The following is a 6,178-nucleotide window of genomic DNA, read 5'->3' on the forward strand; positions in this document are numbered from 1 at the left end:
AAAAGGGAGAGAAAGAGGCGGGAATTGCTGTGCTTACCCCAAACCATGTACTGCAAACTGGGCAGAGAAGGTCTCGCTGGGGCAGGTTTCTCATTTGCAAATTCTTACATGATCCAGTAGGGATGCATCTGTGGTACGTTGGTCCTCACTCCTGTAAATGCCCGCAGCAAACCTCTACGGGCATAAAGTTCTTTGGGAAAAAGTAGGCGCTGGAATGATTTTGACCGATATCATTTTTGTTCCTCAGCCGTTTCTCCCTGATGTTACTCACAGATGAAAGCTGGAGAGACGGGATCCTGTAGGTATTTTCAGTCATCTGGAAAAGAAAGATAAATTGCCTTTCTCCAGCTTCTTTTCACAGGTGATGGTCCTTGGAGAGACAGAAATCCCCCCTTTGCCGTCCCCCGGACTCGGTCTGGGTAACAGCAGGCGCAAGGTGTGCGGTGCCGCGCCGTGACTCTCCCCGTAACGCTGCCTGAGGCGTCCGGAGGAGAAACGTATATTCAAAACCCACAAAGTTCAGCTGCTCCCGGTGCGTGACGGAGCCAGTGGCACGCAGCTCCCGGCCACGCCAAGCTGGCTTTCAGCAACTTCTTTTGCTGGCATCTCCCGATCGATTCCTTTAAAAATAAAATCATAGTCAGAGACAACGACCACAACAGCAGTGAGCCCAGCACCCGGTCTCCCAAGGGCAGCCCAGCCGAGGAGCGGCCGATCTTGGGTTTTACCTTAAGGACTTTTGCAAGCAAACGGATCCGCTCGCCTGATGCTCCGGCTTGTTTTATTCAGCGCTCGGCTCCCTGCGGACCTCCCCGCAAACAGCGACCGATTCGGTGCCGCTGCCTGCCGTCTGCGGGGTGTGCGTGCGTGCGCGCGCGCACGCGTGTGTGTGTGTGTGTGTGTGTGTGTGCACTCCTCCCCGTCCTCTTCCCCTCCTGTCCCTTCACCCTACGGCCCCGCTCGCTCTTCCCAGCCGCCCCGGCTGCTGGTGGCGAGGGGGATTAGCCTCCGAGAGGTTGGCTCCACAACTCCCCGGCGTGCTGTGAAGCCGGCGATGCGTGGCGGGAGCATAGGCTTAGCCTTTGCCGCTGCTCCCCGGGGAGTTAATCCTTTCGATGCCAAAAGACGTGCTTTGATCCGGCCGCTGGATCTTCCCAGAGAGGTGAAGGGGAAGGTGGAGAGCAGCCGGAGCGTGCGTGTGGGTGTGCGTGGGTGCACGCGTGTCCCAGCGGCAGCAGGGGGTCAGGCAGCACTGGGGACAGGTCTGGTGTCCCCTCAGGGACGAGCCCTCAGCTCCAGCCCGATCGCAAGTGCTGAGCACAGCCTTTGTCTGGGAGCTGCGCTGCCGGCAGAGAGAAATCGAATTGCAGGCGCTGCCGGGAGGAGGGCGGACATCATCAATCCCACCACCAGCATCCTAAGGGAACGGTGTTCCCCACAGCCCCGCTCCTCTGCCAGCCTCCACCCAGCAAAGTTTTGGCATCAGCGGGATGCCCGATTCGCAGAAAGCCCAGACAATTTGGGGCTGAGCTCCCTGGACATGCCCCCTCCCTGGTTAGCTGTCTGTGTGAACTGGTAAGAGCCAGCCTGCCTCTGGTCACCTTGATGATGGGTTTAAACTGGTCCGGCTTCCTTACAAACACATCTCCGCATCCGCCTTGGCAATGGGATTTCACTGGGATGCTGGCTTGGTTTGAAGGCACTGGGTCTTATTTAAAGAGAAGGAAGAGGAAATCTTAGAGAGGGGGAAATTGTCTTTCTATATTTGGAGGTGAAAATAAATCACAGCTCCATTTTTCACATCTGCTTTTTTTGGTGCAGCTTCCCCGTGTAAGAAATAGCTGTCATGAGGGTGAGGAAACCACCACATTAGGCCTGAATGCAGCCAAATGGAGCTTCTGAGAAATAATAGCAAAGATTAAGTGTTTTTTTTTTTTGTTTTTTTTTTTTTTTTTAATGTGTGTTACCAGCCAGCAGCAATCCTGCCAGCTGCTCGGGGGTTGGAAAGGTATAGAACAAAATGGCAACATCTCTTCCTTACAATAAAATCACCAGGGCTCAGGTAGGTGATGGACAGACTGTACAGCCCAGGAGCAAAGAAAATGTGGGGGGAAAAGCTTTTCTGCCTCCCTTGGAGTGTGCATGGAGTGTGCAGGTCACAGCGATGTCTGTCCCCCAGGACCATTATACAGAATTGTGACACCTGGGGTTGGAGGTGCTCCTCTGCCTCTGGAGCATGAAGCTGTAGGGATGCTTTGAGGGCCAGGATGAGCATCAGGAGCTAAGGGCTCTCTCAGAATCCTCTCTCAGATTCTGAGTCCTGCCACGCCAATTTTTATTCTTCCAAGAGGGAAAATGTGGCAAGATTATACTTTTTAAAGAAACTCTTCCATGCAAGGCGAGTTTTGGGCTCCATGCAGGGGTACCACAGTGCAGTCTGGCTTGGGCCCGGGAGGCATGTCTTTGGCCAGGGTCTCCAGGAAGAGAGGACAACCCCTGGGACATGCCCACTGGTCCTTGGGGACTGAAGCTGCTCTGAAGCTGTATTTTCACCGCAGCTGTTTGGTGTTAGCAGTTGCCATGGCACCAGTGCATCAACCGGAGGGAAAGGGAGAGCATCTTGTCCAGGCTGAGCTCCGTGTGCGACTGTCCCAGACGGGCTCCCACCACGCTGTGCCCCTTTATTGCCAGGAGGGGATGGAACCCAGTGGTTCGAGGCAAAGCATTGGCAAAGGTGTGTGTGCGTGGGGAGATTAATCAGAGGAACTGAGGGCAAAAGGGGATGCTTTGGCTCCGGAGGTCTGAAGGTCCTCACCACCTTTGAGGGCTTTAATCAGACCTGGCTTAGAGTCTGCGGGGAGCTGGGTCAGGGTCTCTGCCCTGTGTGATCTGGGTCAAAACAGCCCTGGCAGAAGAATTCATAGGCAGTGAGGACTGTCTGAATGAATGCCTCAACAGGGTTGCAGGTGGGCGGCTGAAAACAGCCCTTTCCTGCCTGCTGTACCATTACCCAACTGGTTTTCACTTATTTAAAAACAAAGGGAGAACGTACTGAGACCTGGCTGACACCTTCCCCTCCCCACTGCTTCGCAAGTGTCGGCCAAAGGAGCCTCAGTGCTCGGCCATTTCTGAGCCCGCACACCCTGCCCAGCTGGGGCTGTCAGGGGCTCATTCCCTTTGGGTACCCTTGAAGGACGGGACCTACGGAAAGCCGCTCACAGATCTTGCCTGGAGTGCCCGGTGGCTTGGCAGCGTGGATGCTGGTGGTCCCTGTCCATCTCCCCACGGCCAGGGGCTTGCGGCACAGCTGGAACAGCTGGCGTAGCTCAGTCTCCCACGCCTCACAGCCGGCTCTCCAGGAAACGCGCGGCTGTGAATCAGTGCGTTGGAGGATGCAGCAAATCATCAGCTGGAGGCTCTCTGCTTGCCTGGGGACAGCCGGTGACAGCAGCCTGGACCTCAATCCAGTGGCACAGAGGGCAGCCCCCCTCAATCTTTCGCTGGGTACTTCTGGGAAGAGGCTGGAAAAGCACTTGGGGGAGCTCCGAGGTCTGCTGCAGGTGCTGAATTCATGAAAGGGGCTTAGGGTAACACCAAAAAAATAAAACCCCATCCACCTTTTGCGTTTCCCTGCAGTGAAAGTAAAGTTGGCCTCTTTCATTTTCATTAACACCCATATCAATTCAAAGGGACTAAATAGATGCTTAATTGTTCATTATGCACCCTCTGCATCTCCTGTCTGATAGGGAAGCTTTATTTCCACGATTGCGGTTTCCATCCCATTACAGAGGGAGAGAGCATGGAGAAATATAAAAGTGTGGATTTTAATAACCTTATATTTCAAACTCTCTGTTATTAAAAAAAATGTTTGCATTTGCTGTGATGGGGGGAAGATAAAAGGATTGCCATGGATTCCACTTAGGGAACATTGCTAATGATTTCGATAAATCACTTTAAATAAAAATCACAATCTCCACAATTCCACCCAAATGCCATTTGGCAGAGGGGTCGATTACGGGAGCAAAATGTATTTCAGAATTAGCTGCTGGTCCTAATGCAATTGGACAAATTAAATTTAGGGATACACACATATCCAATGACACACACATCTCATGCAGAAGAGCAGTGTTTTGGCCCCTGGGAACAAGAACAAATAACGTTTTAGTGGGTCGAGAAACATCTTGTCCCTCATGATGGATGTTGAGTGTTTGTTTCAGCTATTTCCTTAGTATTTTTATTTTATGGCTTACTCTTTGCGTAACTACAGTCAAAGCACTGGTGGTTTATGTCCACACAGGCAGGATCAAACTCACTACTGGGACGTGCCTTTGATAATGCTGGTGTCCACGCAGAGCTGAAAAACCACTCTGCCACATTGCGAGCGATGCCCTGAGCGGACAGTCTGGTTTCTTGTCTGGGACTGGGACCTGATCCCAGGGTTTCTATAGAAGGTGAAACTTGAGGTTGTCCTACAGCCCGGGCGCTACACCGTGGCTGGAGATCTGACCCTGCTCCCAGCTCTGCTGCTGGCTGCGTGGTCCCCTTTGCGACAGGAAAGGGATATGGAGGCAACGGGTTGTGGATGTGGCAACAACTGTCAGGTGTAAACTGAGCTGGAGGGGTGTAGAGCAGTGTAGGAGTTCATTGCCATCAAGTGTGTCATGGCATAGGAGGCTTTGTCTCTCGCCTTGGCCAAGAGTTATCCAGAAGTTGGCCGAGAATATAATCAGGAGGTGCAGCTCCAGCAGGAATATGTCCATCCGTACTTTTGAGTGAGACATTTGTCTGTCCAAGGGTAATTTTTCAGTTTTAAGAGGTTTTTTGTGCCTTTTTTCTGCACTGGCTGCCGACCAGCATACCCCGATCCCCATCAAAGATGCCACCGCGCCTCTTCAGCAGAATAAAAACGAACAAAGATTTATGCCCTCATTTGGCACAAGGTAAAACGGTTTTCTTCAAACCATTCAGATTTTAGCTATGCCGGGTGATAGCCACATTCACATTCAGATGCCGCAGCTTGTGTCCCAGTCTCCGCAGCCTTCCCACGGATGAGGCACGCTGACCTTCCTTCATCCCCGGATGGGTCAGATGCTCCTCCCTGCCTGGCTGTGGCACGGCTGCTACGCTACACCCAGGAGCAGCGACTTCATTTCCAAGACCTGTTTTCAGGTCTTGGAATTTCCACTTCGTTTCCAGACCTGTTCCAAAGTTTTGTCAGCGACCTTCCTGCATGACAAGAAGTTGCGAAATATAGGCTTATCCTGGATTTCCATTCCTGGCATTCTTCTTGCCCAGCGATTTCTGCTTGAAAAAGACACAAACAAACAAAGGAACAGCAGCGGTTTTAAACAGATGAATCAGAGTGAGCTATCTTTATCTATCTATATATATAAAAACACCTTTAAAAAAACGTGTTTTTTTGATGCTGTATTATTCATGCTCCCGAAGCTGAAGAAGTCCAGATTATAATAATAAATGACATCATGAAAATGCCATATTGAGCGCAATGCCTAGGAAGACTCTTCTCTATCTGCCGTCTCTGGTGAACAAAGTGGGGTTTTAACTCTGCGTGTGGCACCATCTCATGGACAGCTTGGCTTATTCAACGGATTTGAGAGGCTGAAGGCATGCACAAAAATATCCAGCATGAAAAGCTTGCTTCAGGGAAGAAAGGGGAGTATTTCCCAAGTAAACAAGCCCAGGCCAACAGGACTAATTGCAGTGGAGGGGAGGTGGGAAGAGTGAATTATGTGTTCTGTTCGCATCCCTAGAAAGCACTGCGTGGCCACAGAACAGGTGAAAATTGTTTGCAGGGGTTATCTGTGGGTAAATCTGATACACATGGGCAAAGCAGAACAGGAAGGCTTCATCCCAACAGGTGGGAAAGTACTGATTTTTACATTTCCCCCTCCACTCACAGCTTCGCTGTGCTGAAATCCAGTGAGAAGGTGAGCCAGGCTGTTGGCATCCAACACCTCCCAAAGCTTCTCAAAGGGATCTGGAGGGAGAAGCTGGCAGTCTCTCCATTTCCTATCTTCTCTGCTGTCTAAGCTGGATATCTAGAGCTAAAATAAAGAAATCACCAGCTGTTTCTTTCAAGGAAAAATGCAGAAGAAACTGCACGGATGCAAACCCTGTCTGACTCTTCAGAGTTTGAAAAGGCAGGCCGGAGGGGTCC

Source organism: Vanellus vanellus (genome assembly GCF_965231255.1).
Source record: "Vanellus vanellus genome assembly, chromosome: 5".
Classification (NCBI taxonomy): Eukaryota; Metazoa; Chordata; class Aves; order Charadriiformes; family Charadriidae; genus Vanellus; species Vanellus vanellus.